The sequence below is a fragment of the Ursus arctos genome, unplaced genomic scaffold (genome assembly GCF_023065955.2).
Source record: "Ursus arctos isolate Adak ecotype North America unplaced genomic scaffold, UrsArc2.0 scaffold_7, whole genome shotgun sequence".
NCBI lineage: Eukaryota > Metazoa > Chordata > Mammalia > Carnivora > Ursidae > Ursus > Ursus arctos.
Genome location: NW_026623089.1, coordinates 42051982 through 42072693, shown reverse-complemented (window position 1 = coordinate 42072693; position 20712 = coordinate 42051982).

Genomic DNA, 20712 nt, shown 5'->3' with positions numbered 1-20712 from the left:
GTTCCAAATTCTCATCAACACTCGAAATTACCAGTGTTGTTAATTTTAGCCATATTGGTAAGATAGAGACATATTCCATTTTGGTTTTAATTTTTATTTCTCTAGTGACTAAATATGATGAACACATTCTCATATATTCATTGGACATTTAGATGACCTCTTCTGTAAAATACCTGTTGAAGTATTTTTCCCATTTTTAGTTCTATACATTAGGTTAATTTTTTTTCTTATTGATTCAAATGTATTCTTATGTAAAATTTCTATGTAAGAGATGATAGATTGATAGGTAAGAAAGAAAGAAAGAAAGAAAGAAAGAAAGAAAGAAGGAAGGAAGGAAGGAAGGAAGGGAGAAAGAAAGAAAGAAAGAAAGAAAGAAAGAAAGAAAGAAAGAAAGAAAGAAAGAAAGAAAGAAGGAAGGAAGGAAGGAAGGAAGGAAGGAAGGAAGGAAGGAAGGGAGAAAGAAAGAAAGAAAGAAAGAAAGAAAGAAGAAAGAAAGAAAGAAAGTCATCCCTCAGGCATGCGTATTCATTTTCTTATTGCTGTTTTGGACCAAAAGAAACTCATTCTATTAAAGTCCAGTTTATCGATTTTTTCTTTAATTGTTTTGCTTATGAAATTTTTGTGTATCTCACGGTTGTGTATATTGCCCTACAGTTTATTCCAGAGACTTCATTGTTTTATCTTTCACATTTAGGTTTATGACCTACTTCAATCATTTTGTGGATGTTGTATAAAGTCAGAGTTTTAAGGCTTACTATTTTTCCCTCTATACAACTATCAAATTGTTCTAGCACCGTTTATTCAAAAGACCAGTTTCCCTTATTGAATGGAAGTAGTGCCCTCTCCTAAATCATTATGAAAGCATGAAAAACAAAATGTTTTCTGACCACAGTAAATTTAAGTGAGAAATAAGAAGGAAGATAATTTTAAAATCTCTAAATATTTGAAATTTACACAAAGCATCTTGAAATAACCCATATTTCATAGAAGAAATCCCAATGTACATTAAGGAATATTTTTAAGTGAGCTGAGCTGAATGATATTAAATTCATAATGAAAGTTGAATGTAGTTTTTGGGAAAAAATTAAAACGAATATGGTAAAATGCTGGCAAGACTAATGATGAAGAAAAAAAGACAAAATGAAATCTAGAGACATCAGAAACTTCAAAAGGAACTCATTATTAATTCTATAGATGTTAGATTATAACATGATATAAACAAGCTTATGACAATACATTTGTTGATTTATATAAAATGAACAAAGTTGTTAAAAATCACAATTTACAAAACCCGACACAGAAAGAAAGAATAATAATATATAAATGTTACATTTATGGGTGACTCAGTCAGTTAAGCATCTCACTCTTGATCTCAGCTCAAGTCTTGATCTCAGAGTCATGAGTTCGAGCCCCACATTGGGCTCCACATTGGGCAAGGACCCTACTTAAAAAACAAAACAAAACAAAAAACAAAACAAAACAAAACAAATAAAATAAAATAAAATAAAATCTTTCCACAAAAACAAGACTCCTGAACTAGATGTTACTCAAAACATACCAGTTTTATACAAATTGTTTCAGAGCATACAAAGCCAGGAAAAATTTCCTAATCATTTTGATGAGTCTATCATACCCTTGACCCAAAAATTGATAAGAACATTACAATAAATAAAATTACGTATCTTTTATAAGCATAGGTGCAAAAAATCCTTTAAAATGTATTACAAATCAAATCAAATCCACACATACACACACATGAGAGCAGGAAGGGCTATGTTTAACTGAAGCACCCATATCCAAGAGCAAAAGTTAACAGAAGGCAAAAAGAAGCCAACAGAGGCAGGGCTACTAAGAACCGAGATCCTTCTTGAATAAAGGCTTGCATTATCCCACCAGTTCGAGAAGCCCAACCAGCCAAGATACCCGCTAAGAGCAAAGAGACTATGAGAAGTGTCATAGGGAAGACCTTATAGCCCATAACTAGGTACAGAAATAAGACTATAGCAGCTACGCCTGTTTTTAAGTATAAAAGTACACATCAATCAATTCTTTTATTTTTTTCCCTTCCCCTATTATTTTGAGGTATGTTAAGTGGTGCTTACTTTTACATTTCACCTTGTAGATCCACAGACCATATAAAACCACGTCTAGAAGCACAGGGACGATAGCAAAGACCTGGAGCTATTAGCCTCTGAGCTGGGTACAGTGAATAACAGGACATGCCAATCCCCCCCCCCACCGCCCAGGTTTCATGAAGTGGCCACTGTGTGCAAGTTAAATAAAGACAGAAGTTACAAGTGAACGCTGAGGAGCAGAAAAGCAGACTGTGTTAGTCTAACCTCTGCTTGTTTTCAGAACAGAGGCCAGAAAGGAAGTCACGGGAGGGCATGGAAGCAGGATTAGGAAGAAGCAAAGCTATGGACAGAGAGGAATAAAGTTTTCAACAGGAGGGCGAGGACTGAGGAGAAAAAGCCAGGATTGTAATTCCAAGAAATTTGTCAGGGCAGTAGCAGACGGCCAACAATGGAGCCCCGAGTAGGTATGTCAGCCCAGGCAGAAGATTTAGATCTTTCTTTCAAAAATGATGAAGCATTCGAAGCAGAATAGACTGGCAGCCCCAGAAAGAAGCATGGTGCCTGACACGGCAAGACAGAGAAGGCTGGCCACGGCATGCAGCGGTCGGAGAGAGGGGTCATCATGGCGGGATGGAGGAAACACGAACGTTGGAGTCAGGTCAGTCTGGACCAGAGTCTAAAAACCATCACCCTGTAGTAGCTTGCTTTACTTGCCTGGATTTTGACTTACTCGTCCTCAGATGACAATGGTGTGAGTTCAAAGGAGGATGTGAGTAGTGTGTGACTTCTGGCCAAGATTTTGATACAAGCAAGAGGTGGCTTAATAGAAGAGGACCACCTTAGCAAGACACATGGCTCTTGCTCTGGAAACCAAGCCCATCGAAACAGAGAGAAAGTGATGGGAAGCTAGAGGCGAACGGGACTGGAGCCGATGAATGGACAGGAGCTCACAGACTGGGATCAAAACAGCAATTTATTAATGGAGAGAATTTCAGAGGCAAATTAGTTTCATTTAAAGATAAACTGCAGCCCCAGGGTATGCACCAATAGAGTGCTACCAAAGGATATCAAATTCTCAGAAAATATCAAATCAAACACTTGGGAGGAAAAGGGGAAAAAAACAAAAACAAAGGAAACTATCCTACTGTTTTGAAGGCAACTGGCTTCCTCAACTTCCAAGCAGGCAGCTGCCAGCCCATGCAAGCAAAATAGATAGGAGGCGAAAAGAAAGATCCGAAAAGTCAGCGGGGAGAATAATACTAAACAGTACTGGCCAGCCAGAAAGATGAAATACACTTGATGAGCCTTGAACACTGGAGGCGGTTGGCCTGGGACTTTTCTGCTCTGTGATGGAGGCCACATGCATGATCAGAAGGATTGCTGTGCACCGAGGCTGTGTTGTAGAGAATGTTATTAGTGCTAAGAAATAGGAACAGCTTCCCAGAGCAACTACCCAATCTTCAGAAATGGTCCAAGGAAAAGAAAGTGAAGCTTCCTTTCACAAAGACATTGATCATACCCACTGAGCTCTTCCCAGTGCTCCCGCTACAAAGTCACAGTGCTTGGTGTACACAGAGTTCTGCCAAAAGCAAACAGTTCTTAAGCTCCCACTGTTCGTCCTGTACCCTGCAGGGAGGAGGGGGGACTTAGAAAAAGCCACTGTCCTCAAGAAGCACACTGTCTAGAGGGAAAATAGGAGTACTTAAAGGTATATAAGGAAAAGTAGAAATGATAGGGTCACTGCAGAAAGGAGAGATGGTACGAATAATTTGTGAGCTCCTAGTACATTTCAGGCTCTCTGGTTTGGCCTTTGCAGACTCATCTGGAGAGACTCTTTCCTTTGGCAATTTTGTTTTTTAAGATTTTATTTATTTGACAGAGAGACAGCCAGCGAGAGAAGGAACACAAGCAGGGGGAGTGAGAGAGGAAGAAGCAGGCTCCCAGCGGAGGAGCCCGATGCGGGGCTTGATCCCAGGACCCTGGGATCATGCCCTGAGCCGAAGGCAGACGCTTAACGACTGAGCCACCCAGGCGCCCCTGTTTGGCAATTTATTTGTCTTCTCTCTATAGTCACCTCTTGCAATCTAGGGGCTTTGCAGTTATATCCATATGTCCCCCTGGGTCATCCAGTCCATATATGGGTGGCTTGGGGCTCCATCCTGGACTGATATGGTAAATATCACCTAGCGTATCCCACAACTGTGTTAGCAGGGGTTTGGGTCCAATCCTAAGTGAACTTTAAAATCTTTCTTCAGCAAGGGTGTGCACCCATTCTATAAGCCACGCCCCTCCATGGCATCTTTTCGACCTTCTTTCCCAGGTGCAAGAACCCTGCTGTTACCGTTGCTTCATGCGATGTGCTGGCTTGGGCCCCCCCACCCCACACGGAGTGTGTTTGGTTCCCATTACCCCACAGATGCCGCACCCCACTCCAGCCTGCTTCTGCCTGCTTCCAGACTTAGGCTCAGCAGGCCTGTGATTTCAGTTCCGCTCACCACGGAGGCCTTCAGTCATGAGCTGGGCTCCCAAGAGCTTGCTCGTTAGTGAGCACAGCTCATCCATCATCAATGTGCTTAAAGCAAAGGGAGATTCACAGCATGAACTCGCAGAGCCATCCTGATCAGTGCTCTCCATCATCTCATTTAATCTCTCCGATACTCTGGGGAGGTCAGGAATGCCATAAGTCATAGGATAGATTTCATACAAAAGTTATTAGAATGAAACAATTCACAGGCAGGTGGTTATACCAAAACAAGTAGGAGTTAATTTCTGTATTTCACCAGATGAATAAGTTGGCTCAAAAAAATTATAACCTGACCAAGGCCAAGGTTCTACTAATACTAGAATAGAAACATGGCTCCATGACTGTTGAGATCCAGAGCCTGTAGACAATGTTGCATTAATGGTTAAGGGGAGCTGGAGTTCCTTCCAGGCAAGTGCACAGGGTCCTTATGAGTCCTTGAAACATGAGGAAGGAGTGGGGGGTTTTAGACAGAGGGAACTTATCTGGGCAAGGTTTTGGAAATCACAAACACCGGATACATTTCCAGAAAGGCCAGTCCTCCATACTAAAGCATTCTTCACTACAATTATCAGCGAGTTAGGGCATCCACACCCTCAAGTCCAAAACGTTCACAGCTTTCATTGTGTACCAGTATGTACCAACCATTAGGTACTAAGAATGCAAAAGATGAATAAGATCTTGTTGTCCGTAAGAATCCCACAGGCTGAGAAAAAGATATGTTAACAAAAATGTTCACTACTGTCGGTCTCTTAAAATTTTGTTATGATAGCTAAATGACCAAGCTATGGTAGAAACACACAGAAGGACATTATCAACACTCCTTAGAGAAAAAGTAAGTTTTTGTAGAGGATCTGGTTCCTGAAAGATGTATGGAATTGCAGGAGGTACAAAGGGTGAGGGCAGTGAACATTCCAGAATCAGGGAAGAGCAGGTGCAGAGGCTAAACTGAAAAGCTCACAATCCTATTTTCACGAATTGAATGTGGTCCTCTTGATCAAATTTCTTCTCCTCTTGGGAGGGGATGGACTTGATAAGGAAAGGTTAGCCTTGAGAAGCAGTTTGGGACTGATGCCTCCTCAGGCTGACTACAGCTGAAGCTACAGCTCAGGAGACCTTAGGAACGCATGGGTTGGAAGCAGGTAGACCACTGGGGCTGAAGGTACCATGTTGCTGCTCTCCAGCCCCAGGCTTGTCGCTGGCGTCCTCCAAGAATGCTCCCTGAGCCAGGCGTGTGTAGTGCCTGACACTGAAGCAAGACGTTCGCTTCTCCCACTGCCCGTCGCTGTCTCCACAGAGCGTCGTCCCGGCTCCTGCCTTGTTATCCACTTCCCATGTGAGGCAGAAGCACTGAAAGAGGTGGCTTGTAAGGAATGATTTCACACCATGGAGCTGTCAAAACACTCTTTTTGTGGGTTTGTTTTTTTTTTTTATCCTGGAGACTTGCCACACGAACTGCATGCCGTCCGACCTGCTGCCCTCCTGGATGAAAGGGGAGCGAGGAGCAGGCAGGGAGGAGACGGACACTGTGCAAGAAGGACCCCGCAGAGGGACAGATTTGGGAAGGTGCTGGGGGTGAGGTGGGGCAGAGGTGGTGAGGGCAGGTCTCAACTGAACACAGTTTTCCTTCCATTTTTCCCTTTGTTTTCAAATTCTTCACTTCCTCTGATACACCCAGCACATCCTCTAAGGCCTGTGATGACTATTTCTAAATGCTATTTTTTTTTTTTGTCACTTTTCTTTCAGTGCAATTCAACAACGTGTACCCAGATCCACCCCCAATTCAGGAACTCGGCTAAGAGCTGGAATTTAAAAGAATTGAACTCTATTCTCACGGAACTCACAATCCAATGAGGAAGAATGTCACACAATGCAGCATATTAATAAAGAACTGTAAGTACAACAGAAGCATTAAGCACAGCTGGGCTTACCAAATCACTATGTTGTACACCTGAGAGTAATCTCACAGTGCGTGTCAAGTCTACGTCAATAAAAAAACAAAAAAAGAATTCAGCACGGGGGCTGAGGGAAGTAGAGAAAGGGAGCCTGGGGGACCAGGGTAAGGCTTCTTAGAGGAAGCGCTTCCTGAACCGGATATTTAAAGAGAAGTGGGAAGTATATTTAGTATTAATAGCATTATTGATAATGATAATTGCTCTCAATGGACATACCACAAAGTGTGTATGTCAAATAACACTGCGTTTATATGGACATAACAACTGCTGAAATATGAGGGGAAATGAATGGAGTCATAATCAAGTTAGGAAACCAAGCCAATTCTCTAAATCTCTAAACACATCAAATAGACAAGAACAATGGATTTTAAGGGAACTGGATTAATACAGTAAATAAAACTAATTTGCTAGATGTATATACTTTGTGCTGCATAATCTTTCTAAATGACGGTAGGGTATTGGAAACAACATAAAACATAATCTTACACTCTAGACACACACAGACCTTAAATACAGCCTAAAAGCTGAAGGCATATTAAAAAAAAATCCAAATTAAAATGAACACCTTTACAAGTTTCTGTAAGTATCAATAAAACAAATAACATTCTGATACATTTAACCAAGGGCTAAAGGAGAAAACGTTGGGAATGAGGAAGCGGGCCCAACGACAGATAAAATTGGCTGATATTTTAAGGATTTTGTATTTAGGTTCTTGAGGGATATTCATCTGTAGTTTTCGTTCTGAATAATATATGTGTCTCATTTTGGAATCAGGATAATGCTGAATTCATAACATGAGGCAGGCATTCTGTAAGAGTTGCATAAGACTGGGACTCTGTCTTCTTTGAATGTACGATAGAATTCATGGGCGAGGCCACGTGGGCCTGGTATTCGTGTCTCTTGTAGAGCATAGAGCTGGATCTTGCTTTCTTTTTTTTTTTTTTCCCCCCAGTCTGAGAAGCTGTGACTTTGGAGTGTTGAGTCCAATTACAGTCCTTGTGACTGTTCCTGTGGTTGGTGAAAGCCCACAATCTTGCTCTTTGTTTGACATTCGTATGTACGGTTTTTGTTTTATTGTTCTTTTCTTCTCTCTTCCTTTTTGGGGAGGTGGGGGAATTAATCCAATATAATAATCTGTTTTATTTTCTCTCTTAACTTCTTAGCAATGCCTCTTTCGTTATCTCATAATAGTGGCTGTGGGGCCAACAAGATGAATTTTTCACTTTGAAGATCTAGTTAGATGCACATTGTGCCACTTAACACCTGAGGCTTTCCATTTCTGATGTTCCAACTTTTTACTTTACTCTTCACACCTCCTACTTACCACCTTTCAAATGGAATAACTAAAGGGAAGTGTAATTTTCGGACACAATCCTTTCTTAGGTCTATTGTGCTTGTTTATTCCTATAGACATTGTAACTTCTACCTTATGATGTCACTATTTCCATTTTAAACAGTCAGTTAATATTTATAGGTACTATATGTAGGGGGAAATGCACATTTTTTTGTTTAACTGCTTATGTTCCATTTCTGTTGCCTTTTTTAACTTCCTAGATATCTGGGTTTCTCTCTGATATCATTTCCTTCTGGCTTTAGGGGTATTATTTCGAATTTCTTCTATTGCATGTCTGCTGGTCATAAGTTCTCTCACCTTTTGTTTATCAGAAGATTTCTTTATTAAACCCTCAGTTTTGAAAGATCTTCTGGTTTATACAGACTGCTGGCAGACTGACTGCAACTCCCCCGCCCACGTTTTAAGATGACGTTCCTCTATATTCTGGCCTCTGTTCCTCTCAAGAAGTTAGAAGACAGTCTCGTCTTTTTCTCAGGTACAGAACAAAACTTTTTAGTACTGAGTGCTTTCAAGATTTTCTCTTTCTCTTTGGTTTTCGGTAGCTTGACTATGATAAGGACATAGGTGATTTTCTTTGTATTTATCCTACTTAGAGATCACTGGGCTTCTTATAAGTCGATGTTTTTCATCACATTTTGTAACCTTTCAGTTACTGTATTTCAAGTATTTTTTCTGTACTATATTAAGCTCTTCTTCTTCTGGAAATCCTACTTATGTATGTGCTAGATGATATGATGTTGACCCATATATCCTCAAGGTTCTGTGGAATTTTTTCTATATGTTATCTCTTCTTCTGATTAGATGATTTCTTTAGATCTGTAGTCCGTTCACTCTCTTCCTCCCAATCCCCGCCTTTATCTCCAATCTAATAGAAGCATTCAACGAATTTTTCATCTTAGTCAATTCCCAAATTTGCATTTGATTGCTTTATATAATTTTCATTTTTCTGCGGAGCTCCCTGACCTCTTCACTCAACAAGTACTTTCTTTAAATTCTTTGAAAATATTTTCATTTGTTTTTTGAACACTTTCATAGTAGCTGCTTTAAAGCTTTGGTTGTTTGCTGCTAAATCCATATTAATGGCCACCTTGTGGTCAGTCTCTATTGACTTTTCCCCCTAACTCTATGTCACATTTTCTCAGTTCTTTTCTGCATTCAGCATTTTTGTTATTGTAGGCTAGTTGTGGCTATTTTAAGTCGTGTGCACTTTGGATTCTGTTATCTTCCTGTGAAGAGTGTCCTAATATGTAGTCTGACTATTGGCTGCTCACCTTGGGACTGAGTAGTTTTGGTGTACATTTTATTATGGGAGATCCATTGAAAGCCAAATCTGTTTCCCTAGCCTCTCCAGCCTGGCAAGTCTCAACCTCCAAATCTGTCTCTCCTCAGAATCTTGTTAGAGGTTGCTTTTGGACTTTGTTAGAGTGGTCTGAAGTAGGTCTTGCTTTAGAGTGCAATCCTTCCCTGGGAGGCAAGACCTTTCTGGTGTCCCAGCACTGCTTGGACTCTAGTGCCTGTTCCCTTCTCCCCCGACCCTGCAGCAGCTACATCCCCTAAGTCTCACTTAGCACTTACAAAACCATAGCTCTTCACCAAGGATTCATGAGAACTCATGAGGAAACCTGCTCAGCTTCTATCGTCTGGTGGCTGCCTCTCAAATTCCAACACTTTTAACGTCCTCCAACCCTAATATCTGCCTTCTCTGATCAGTGGTAGTGCTGCTCCCTGCTTGGACTCTAGCTCCCTGCACTGTCATTAGGAAATTATCCCCCAGAAGAGACCCAAAGCCATGATGGGGTTTGCCTAATGAATATTCCTTCTTTTCCACGTGTGGCATTGCCCTGGCTGAAAGATTACTTCATATATTTTGTCCAGTTTTATGTTTGTGGCAAGAGAGATAATCTAATGCCAGTTCCTCTGTCATAGTCAGAAGCAGAAGTCCCATTATTTTTATTGCGGTGAAATGTATATAACATATAATTCACCATTTTAACCTTTTTCAAGTGTACAGTTCAGTGGTATTAAATATATTCACATTTTTGTGCAACCATCATTGCCATCCATCTTCAGAACATTTTCATTTTCCCCAAACTGAAACTCTACACCCATTAAACACTAGCTTCCCATTCCCTTCTCTCCTTCACCCCTGGCAACCATTATTCTACTTTATGTCTCTACGAATTTCACTCTTCTAGGCACCTCATATAAATGGAATCATATAGTATTTTTCCTTTTGTGACTGATTTATTGCACTTAGCATAATGTCTCATGCCTTCAAGGCTCATTGATGTTATAGCATATGTCAGAATTTCCTTCCTTTTTAAGGCTAAATAATATTCTATTGTATGTATATACAATACTTTGCTTATCCATATATCTGTGGCTGGAGACTTGTGTTGCTTCCACATTTTGGCTCTTTTGAATAATGCTGTTATGAACACGGGTGCCCAAATATCCCAAGTACCTTTTTGCAATTCCTTTGAATACACACTCAGAAATGGAATTGTTGGATCATATATTAATTCTATTCTTAATTTTTTAGTAAGTACCATACTGTTTTTCCATAGCAGTGACACCATTTTATATCCTCACTAGCAGTGAACAAGGGTTCAATTTCTCCACATTCTCACCAACACTAGTCACCCTAACTGGTTTGAGGTGGTATCTCACTGTGGTTTTGATTTGCATTTCTTTAATCATTAGTGATGTTCAACACATCTTTTTATGTGTTTATTGGTCATTTGCATATCTTATTTGGAGAAATGTCTGTTCAATCCTTTGTCCATTTTTGACTTAGGCTGTTTTTAGTGGTTTCGTTGTAGGAGTTCTTTATATATTCTGGATATCAGTCCCTTATCAGAAGAAGTCCTGATTTCACACAGTAACCAAATAAATGTTGTAAAGACATTAATTATATCCAACCCTTCCATTGCTTGAAACACTTCAGAGGTTACCTATTGTATGTAGCATGAAAAACTTGCCATTGCCTACCTGGTCATGGTCAGACCTCTGTCTGCTTCTCTAGCTAAAACAGACCTTATGATGATTGCTAAAATTTGGAATCAGCCTATTTGCACTGCCAGATTCCTGGATTTCAACTGTTTTGGCTTTTCACATGACCCACTCTTTCTTGGATTCTAGAAGTCAGCTTAACTATCACCTTCTCAGATGTCCTCTGTTGATTACATTATAAATGTAGCAACAACACCTCCCCGTTATTCTCTATCACAGAGATTGTTCATTCTCTTGGTGATACTAAGCACAGTGCTAAATGTTGTTTCTCTTTTCTTATGCATTATCTATTTCTCCTGCTACCAAGGGAGATATGTACATCCCTCACTATAATGTATGATCCATGAAGGAAGGACAGTATATCAGCCATTCACTCTCACATCACCTTGACTAGAAATGCCCAGAAGCTTCAATATCCACAAATTTATGATATTATTAACTACATTTGCAGGGCAAAAGAATCCTAATTGTTCCTAAGAAAGACTCTGATAAAATTAAACATCTATGCTTGGTAAAACTTTGAAATCTGAGACAAGGTAAGGTGATGTGCTATTGCCAATGTTACTGAATGTCGACATGGAAGTGGAACCCAACATAATTGGTATCAAAATGAGAGTCTTATATGTTAGAAAGTAGAAAGCATACTAACCAAAATTACTTCACAGTGGGATTTAGTGACCCTGTTTTTCTTGACAGAATAGGTTAGTAGTTAAATGCTGTACTCTTAACATTAACACACCCTGATTGGAATCCTGGTTTGCCGTTTACTTGCTCTACCACCTTAGTAACTCAACCCTTCGGTCTCAGTAGCAATGAGACGCGTAATTTGTAGTCAGCACTGTGTGCAGGGCCTCACAACCAAACAGGAACTTAGTCGATGTGAGCTATTATCTTTCTAAAAAATGTTTCTAACATGAACTTTTGAGTATAAAAAAGAAGTCTATTAAAAACAAATATTGCAAAAAAGGAATGAATGCAGAAGAATCCTGCAATTCAGAATTGGCTATAATCCTGCTGCTTGCAATCTCTTCTTTCCAGCTGAAACCTCCCTCTTTTCATTAAGGTCTCAACCTTTTGATGTCACTGACTCTGAAGGGTAACAGTAATCACAGAGGGGAACCCTGGGGTGGAGCAAGGGGAAGGACATATTTAGCCTTGCTCCACAGCTATTGCCAGAGCTCTGATCTGCAACTCTGTCCCTCTGGGCTGTCCCCTCTGCCACCGGGCCTGTGAGCTAGGAGATGGTATTGTTCTTGCTTATCTCCTTGTCTTCAGGACCTAACCTAGTCTGTGGCCTAGTGCTCCATAAATTGTGTTCGAGAAAGGAAGAGAGGATGCACGGGAAGAAGGGAAGGAGGAAGGGCAAGTAGAAATTTTCACAGACCCATTCTGTCATGTCACTAGTGTTATATTGGATTCCTTGCCTTTTCTTCTTTAGCAGCGGTTCTTAAAATAACCTAAACCTATGATCCATGAAACTGAGAAAGAAATCAAATCAGAAGTAATCTGATTTTGCTCTGACTCCCTTTTTCTATCGTCTCTGAGGCAATTGGGAACAACTGAGAGACTGTTCCGAGTGCGGAAAATTAAGTGTGCTCCGTCAGATTTTACGTGGGTAGCTTCGGGATAGGCCTGTGTTTAAAGCAAGCCTTATGGAATTTTCTGGAAAGTGTTTCGGTTCCAATTTTCTCTCAATCCTTCAACATCAGGGGAACTAACCCAGTGGGTTAGTTTCTTTATTCGCGCTCTTCGTCATAGGTACCTCATGTGGCTGAGGAAAGACTTTTCCATCACTCAGAGCACTAAGCAATCAGCCAAAGTCTGAGTCTTCAGTGACAAAATTAGTCTGACTTGTTTAGATAAATTAGGTCTTGGGCGAAACCTGAATTCATAACAGTGGAGATTCCCAAGAAGACACTTAAAAGAAACCAGTCACAAGACTTTGCTATGAAATGGGTCCAGTCCTATGCTCTATTTTGCTAAGTATGAGGGTGTGTTTGAGAGTGAGTGAGTGTGCATGCCAGTCAAGGGGAGAGAGCAGTGAAAAAAGGAACATCACAGCAGAAAATACTAACCTCTCCCTCCCTTTCTCTACTGTATTATTTTTTTTAAGTTTTATTTATTTAGAGAGAGAGAACATGAGCAGGAGGGGCAGAGGGAGAGTAGACTCCCTGCTGAGCATGAGCCCGATGTGGGGCTCCATCCCACAACCCTGAGCCCATGACCTGAGCTGAAACCAAGAGTCTGACACTTAACCGCCACCCAGACACCCCTCTCGTCCATATTCTGTGCACTGTTCTAAACTGTTCTGGTCTGGGATCAGCTGGAGGGGTAGGACCCGCTTAGTGCACTCTCATGCACTCCACTGAGCTGAGAATGGAAGTTCCTCCCTTGAGGGCCTTGTAATCCCTCAGATGAAACAGCTCTAACACTACCGGTGCAGACCAAGCACTGTTTAGTGCCATTAGTGGCCTTTGACTATAGAACCAACAATAAAGGAGGCAGAGATCTTGGGCTTTGAACTGGTCAAATGGGTGTTCTCTGACACTAGAAACAGTTTAAACAAGTGGAGACTGGTGGAAAGAGAGGATACCTGGAGACTGAACACAAATAATGTGTGCTTTTGGGTGGGGAGGGGAGAGCGGGTGGGAGGCAGCAGGAAGGAAGCAGGTGTAGAAAGGCTGGGAGATCTCAAACTCAATACACGAGAAACAAATAAACAAATCAAAAAATGGGCAGAAGATATGAACAGACACTTTTCCAATGAAGACATACAAATGGCTAACAGACACATGAAAAAATGTTCAAAATCATTAGCCATCAAGGAAATTCAAATCAAAACCACACTGAGATACCACCTTACGCCAGTTAGAATGGCAAAAATAGACAAGGCAAGAAACAACAATTGTTGGAGAGGATGTGGAGAAAGGGGATCCCTCCTACATTGTTGGTGGGAATGCAAGTTGGTACAGCCACTCTGGAAAACAGTGTGGAGGTCCCTTAAAAAGTTAAAAATTGAGCTACCCTATGATCCAGCCATTGCACTACTGGGTATTTACCCCAAAGATACAGACGTAGTGAAGAGAAGGGCCATATGCACCCCAATGTTCATAGCAGCAATGTCCACAATAGCTAAATCGTGGAAGGAGCCGAGATGCCCTTCAACAGATGACTGGATTAAGAAGTTGTGGTCCATATATACAATGGAATATTACTCAGCTATCAGAAAGAACGAGTTCTCAACATTTGCTACAACATGGACGGCACTGGAGGAGATAATGCTAAGTGAAATAAGTCAAGCAGAGAAAGACAACTATCATATGATTTCTCTCATCTATGGAACATAAGAACTAGGATGATCAGTAGGGGAAGAAAGGGATAAAGAAAGGGGGGGTAATCAGAAGGGGGAATGAAACATGAGAGACTATGGACTATGAGAAACAAACTGAGGACTTCAGAGGGGAGGGGGGTGGGGGAATGGGATAGACCGGTGATGGGTAGTAAGGAGGGCACGTATTGCATGGTGCACTGGGTGTTATACACAACTAATGAATCATCGAGCCTTACATCGGAAACCGGGGATGTACTGTATGGTGACTAACATAATATAATAAAAAATCATTAAAAAAAAAAAAAAAAGAAAGGCTGGGAGAGAAGGGGAGACGTGTAGAGGGTACTTGATCTGCATTCCCAACTTCTTAGATTTTAGCATCACTCTGCAAGTTGGAACATTTTCTTGCTTTAAACTTTGACGGCACAGTGACAGATGGTTCAGAAATGTACTTTCATTCAATTCTTTCCACGGGCCTGGATGGCAGTATTATTATTCCCATTTTACAAATAAGGAAGCAGAGAAGTTTGAAAGATATTAAGAAATGTGTCTATAGTCTATTACAAAACTTCTTGGGTTTTTTTGCCTCTTCTAGTATATCATCCCAGATCTGGAAAATCCCTCCCGCTGGTAATCAGTTTGGACGTAAGCAACCTGACCTTGGCTTCCCATTCTATGAAGCATAGATATTGACCTAGGGAGTCTGTGAGACCTCATCTTACTCCAAAGTTCTAGGCATCTCACACAGGGACAAGGGGAGAGGAGCTAGTTAAAATGCATCACAAAAACCTATAAAAATTGAGGTTCATTCTTGTGTCTTAGAAAACCGATTTGTGGTTTTCTCTATGTAAGAGCGTGGTCACTTGAATGCAGATATTAGCCCTTCAGACCTCGCTTGGATTGGTAACTGTATGAGCTTGCAATTTCTTTAATGTCTCTGAGCTTCAGTTTCTTAATCAAGCAAATGGGGATAACTGCACTGACTTAAAAAGCTGTATTAAGGATTGAGTGATACGATCTTTTCACTGCTTTGTATAAAAAGGCTGCAACCCTTTCCTCCCACATCTTCATGAATCTGGGTCAGTCTGTTGCTAACAAAAAAAGGAGCCCCACTCTGGTGGTTTCTGCTGGCCCAGTTCTCTGCAGAAGACTAGAAGGGGATTCACCCATGCCCACCATCCCTCGAGTCTCCAAGAGAAAGATGAGCAGTTCTTGCAGATGCAATCCCAGTGAGATCTGATGATTGAGGGCTTGTTCAGAATACAGAATCACCTCTGAGTTATTGGACAGTGGCCATGTCCTCTGGGGGTTGGTGCCTGGTGGAAACGCACCAGAATAGCAGGATCGTGCAGAGCAGAAATGTTCAGAATGCCCAGGTATTTACCTTTAAAGGAGGAAGCCTGGCTGGTGATGTCACAGGCTCTCATATTACCACTAGAAGCCCAGCACCCCTGGCTGAATTAGAAACGAATCAGAAATGATCACTTGGAGTCACTAACAGGTGGCAACCTCTACCTACATTTTGCCCCAGGTTGGTGATACAGAGCTTTGTCCAGTGTCAAAGGAGAATGTTACAAACTGAATGCTTGTGTCCCCCTAAATTCATATGTTGAAATCCTGCAGGCTTAGAGCTCATGTCTATCCCCATGCCTCAACTCCTCACCTGAGTTGGCAGTCATTATCCTGTGCCTCCTGCCTCTCCCACAGGTGTCCGTGTTCCATCGCACATCATAGCCAGCCTGGGGTTCTCAGCACTATGGCCTGCCCCATGCCCAGTGCAGACAAGATTCTGCTCCAAAGCGGTAATGCCAGATAATACAGGACACCACCAGGTGATAGATGCTGTCTTCTCTACAGCCCATGCTATGCTCACATCTTCCACGAGGAAATGTGGCTCACGTCTCCACGAGGAACTGTGTCATAAGACATGTGACTTTGAACAAGCAAAGCAGAGCATCAAGTGTGGAGAAGAACCCACAAATAAATCATAGGCAATTTAATTGCAGTTAAATTTATCTACAGTTAAATTGCCGGATAATGAAGATAGACCAAAGAGACAATCCTGTGTAGGTCTTTGTGTCTAGTCCCCTTCGGCACATCTTACAGTCTACCAGGATGGAGAACACAGCTGGAGACCTGGAGCTGGGCTTCCCACATCACTGGTTCCTTTCTCTGTGGGCTCATTTTCATCTCTTCCCCGAAGACACACAAACAGAACCCAAAACTACTGTGACCCGAATGTGTAACATACGGTGCAATTAGTAAAAGTGCATTAAGAATCAAATTGGTCCTCTACTGCCACTTTTCCGAAAATGAGAGGCAGGAAAGACTGGGAACACAATCGCAGAGTGAATTGCTGGAGCCCTTTGTGAACTTCTCCCAGGAGGAAGCCTCTGCGGGTGAGCTCCGTCTCATGACGCAAGGTCACATCTTGAAGAAGACACCTGTAAATGTCCTCTCCAGAGAACAGCATTTCTGCAAAGCAACTTGGCGATATGCAAGCAAAATCTTAAAAAATGTCTGGTGTTTATTATAGCTCCATTCCTAGGTGTTTATTATAAGGAAACTATAAAGAAATGGAAACTGAGATTTATTTCAACATTGATCATAACAGTGAAAATTTGAAAATAGCTTGAAAGAATAGAAATACGGGAATAGTTAAGGAAATCATGGTGGAAAATTATGCAACCATCAAAAATGATGTTTACAAAGGCTCCTTAATAACATAAGGAGATGCTTCTAGCAGAATTTTAAACCCATTGCTGCACATAAATCTAAAAATGCTGTGTGATCGCAACTGTTTTATCTACCAGTTGATGGCTACACCTAGCTTAAAAACTCATTGTGAATACATAAAAATTGTAAATAGTGGTTATTGCTAGATTTTGAGCTCTCAGTAAGCTAAATAGTTCTTTTGTTATTTTAAGTATCTTGCAAATGATTTGTAAAAGATACACAATGCTTTGACAAACTGAGGGGAAAATGCATCATCTGGAATAAAAAAAATGTATCTGTTGCCTTGCCTCATTCTTCTGCTACACTAAGTAAGGCTGCCTTTGAGATAAAGGGTCCTAGACGTTTTCTCTATAACCAACACCTTCCCCAGCTTCCAGAAAGAGGCTCTGATGCCTCATAATGCAGATTCTCTGAGGTTCTCTAGTAATTGCTCTTTGCCTTTCAAATGGCCAGCTCAGCTGTCCATTCAAAGCACAGGGGTCAGAGCAAGCAAGATGGGGATCAGGTGGCATTTCCTCTGGAAGTGGTTTTTATCTCAAAAGGGACAGAAGACTGGGGTCACATTTCCAGCCTCCTATAAAGCCTTGCTACTCAAGGTGTGGTCCCTGGACCAGCAGCGGCATCACCCAGGAGCTTGTGAGAAGTGCATAATCATGGGCCTCCTCCCAGACCTACAAATTGGAATCTGCATTTTAACAAGCTCTCCAGCGGCTCCTCCTGTGCACATTAAAGTTTGAGAAGCGTGATTCTGCAGGATATGTGTGCAGCACCCTGGGTTAATATAATAAGTACAAACCGATGAGATGGGGTATCCAACCTTTGGTGCCAGTTATAGGGTAGAAAAATGATTATTTTCCTCTGCCCATCTTAGGTTCATTGGCTGGGGCCCTATAAATTACACTGAAAAAGATAGATGAACAAGAAAAACAAACAGAAGTGTATTAACACGGGCATCTCCCGAACACATGAGAGATCAGTGATGAGTAACTCAAGGGGGTGGTTAAGACGTGGGCTTATGTAGTATCTTCACAAAAGAACAATACAGTTTTGGAGAAGGAGCATGACCAGAGAAAAGGACTTGGAGCTTCTAGGGATGGCAAACCGTGGAAAAGTACATATACAGGGAAACTAAGGGGTAGACAGGTGCTGGTTTTTGCCAAGCTTGTTATCTCCATTCCTCTGGTGCTGTCTCTGGCCTGATAAGGGTCCAGAGTTACCTCTGATGATTAACTTCTGTCCTTCCTGGTTGGGTAAGGACACCTTTACAAATGTCTGTCCTACTTTCAGGCCACAGGGGGAAGGCAGAGAGCTTTTCTTGTATCTGTTTCTTCTCAATTGCCTTCGGCTCAACATACCAAAGCACCAAATTTGGGGGTGGCATATTCTGCCAACCTTACAGCTCTGTAACCAAGAAGCAGCATGACCTTGAAAAACTGGTTGCTCTTGACTGAGGGATATAATGGACTTAGATTTTCGTTTCCACATCTGAAAAATGGGGATAATAAAATCTCTCCACTATAGGGTTTCAGAGACCTGAATTAGGTAGCATAAAATCTCTAGGATACTGCTTGGAATAGATTCAGTATTGAATAATTTTTTATCATCATTATTATGATTATACATGACAGTTATAAGGATCAAATAAGATAATGAGTATCTAAGGCAGCTACAGATGTAAGAGATGCGTACGCAGATGTGAAGAGAAATGATTTTACAGATGTGAGGAATCATCCTTATCCAGAAAGCCAGCTGTGAAATGCTAGCCAGGGAAAAAGACGGAAAATACAGGCTCACCGGAAAGTCTGCATTTCTGGGCGCATCCTCTCACAGAGAGAGTCAGCAGGAGCCAGAGCCCGGCGGAAGAAAGGTGCCCTCGTGGCAGGGCTTCCCTCACTGTTCTCCTGGGAGGAGGATTTTTCCTCTTCGATTTCCTTATTAGGAGAGTTAAGGAAAGTTAAAGTGAATCCTCCCCCAACCATCCCCGGGGACCATTACCAGACAATCCACTCATTCCCCAAGGCTGCTGGTGAGTCATCTTTGCAAATGTTCTCCATTTTCCAATGTGGGGAGGCTCTGCCTTAATGCCCTTGAACAAGGAGGAAGGAAACGTCTAGGCATTACACAGGGCTCGTCTCTGTCAAGTGAAGTGGCCAACTGCCTTCGACAGAGAACTGATAAGGGAAAACCTTTCAGAAATGGTTCAGATCAACTCAGCCTTGAAGAAAAGCAGCAGGAGGATGTCCTAGGAAGGGGGGCCAGTCTTGAAGGTAAAGAATGGAACGGGTCCGAGTTCGGAAACATGGACAAAGATAATCCAGTTCGCCTGGGGGTGGATGGGAAGACAGAGGCCAGAGGAGCAGAAACCCATGGGGGAAATGGCTAATTAGGGGTTTCCCTCTAGACTTGGTTCTTGACAATTGAAATAAAATTTCAATTCTATTCGTCAGAATCCTGGTGGAGAAGTCCATAATGAAGCAAACTGACTCTCACAAAGTTGATTCTTAAAATTCAAAATTCCTGACAACGCCGCTGGGACCGACAGGATAGATTTGGTTTCGCTCCGGGCGACACCCGAAGGAGACTGCAGATAAGCATCTTGCCTGATCATCCTCTGACACTGCCCTTGTGGCTCTCACCTCTTCCTCTCTGCTAGGTGCTGATGCTTTCTCCTGGCTCCCTCATAACACTCTCACTGCTCTCCCTCTGCCCCTTTGTGTTTGGTGGTCCCCAAGCTGACCCCATGCCTCCTAGGGTTCCGTGACCTGTTTTCCAGCAGAGGTCGTAAGCTCTAGCACCTCGAGGGGCAGGGAAGGAGAATGAATGTGTTAATGAGGCAGACGGAGAGCCAGAGGGCCCAGCAGGTGCAGCAGGAGCTGAGGTGCAGCCCTTCATCTCATCCTTCTCCACTCTCCTTGGACATTTGGCGGGACTATTTCAGGCCTAAAGACAATTTGCAGGCCTGGGGATTCCCTGCTTTTGTCTTGATATAAGCTGGGCCTCCTGGGCTTCCTGGCAGTGCTGATGATCCGGGAGAACCTAGTCCCAAATTCACATATATGAAGCAGGCGCACAGATGCCCAGTGCTCCCATCGAGTGCTCCTAACCTGTCTCTCATTCCATCCCCGGCTGCAGCGGATGGTTTCATATAAGCTCAGGCTCACCTTGAGGGACAGCGTTCCACTTCAAGCAGGAGCCCGGCATCTGTCAGCTTTGCTTCTCGGCCAGGACCTTGTCGGACACCACGGTTATCAGCTCAGCCTGTGTGTAAGCACAGCCAGCAGTACAAGGGAATTAGGCCAACCTTTCCATCTCCTTCTCATGCTTTGTTCCTACACATCACTCAGCCATATCTGAGCTTCCCAATATGTCCCTCAGAATATCACGCTCTCAAAAGCCTATGCTTTGTCCTTCATTTCTTCCCTTATCCACCTGGCTGATTGCTACTCATTTTTCACAATTCCACTCATTTTGTGACTTTTCTGGAAAGCCTTTTATCCTTCCCCTCCCCACTTCTGTTAGGTCCCTTCCCCGCGTTCGCATTCTTCTTTGAATCCTGCCAGCATCGAAGTATCTACCAGTTTCTCTTGTCATCAGTAAGCTCTTCCTTCTCTCCTGTAGATGCTGGAAGTGCTGTAAAGGACGGAAGACGTCTCAGCCACCTCTGTGTTTGCACTGCTAGCGTGTGACAAACAGCTGGCACTTGGTAAATATTTGTTGAATGAATGAGT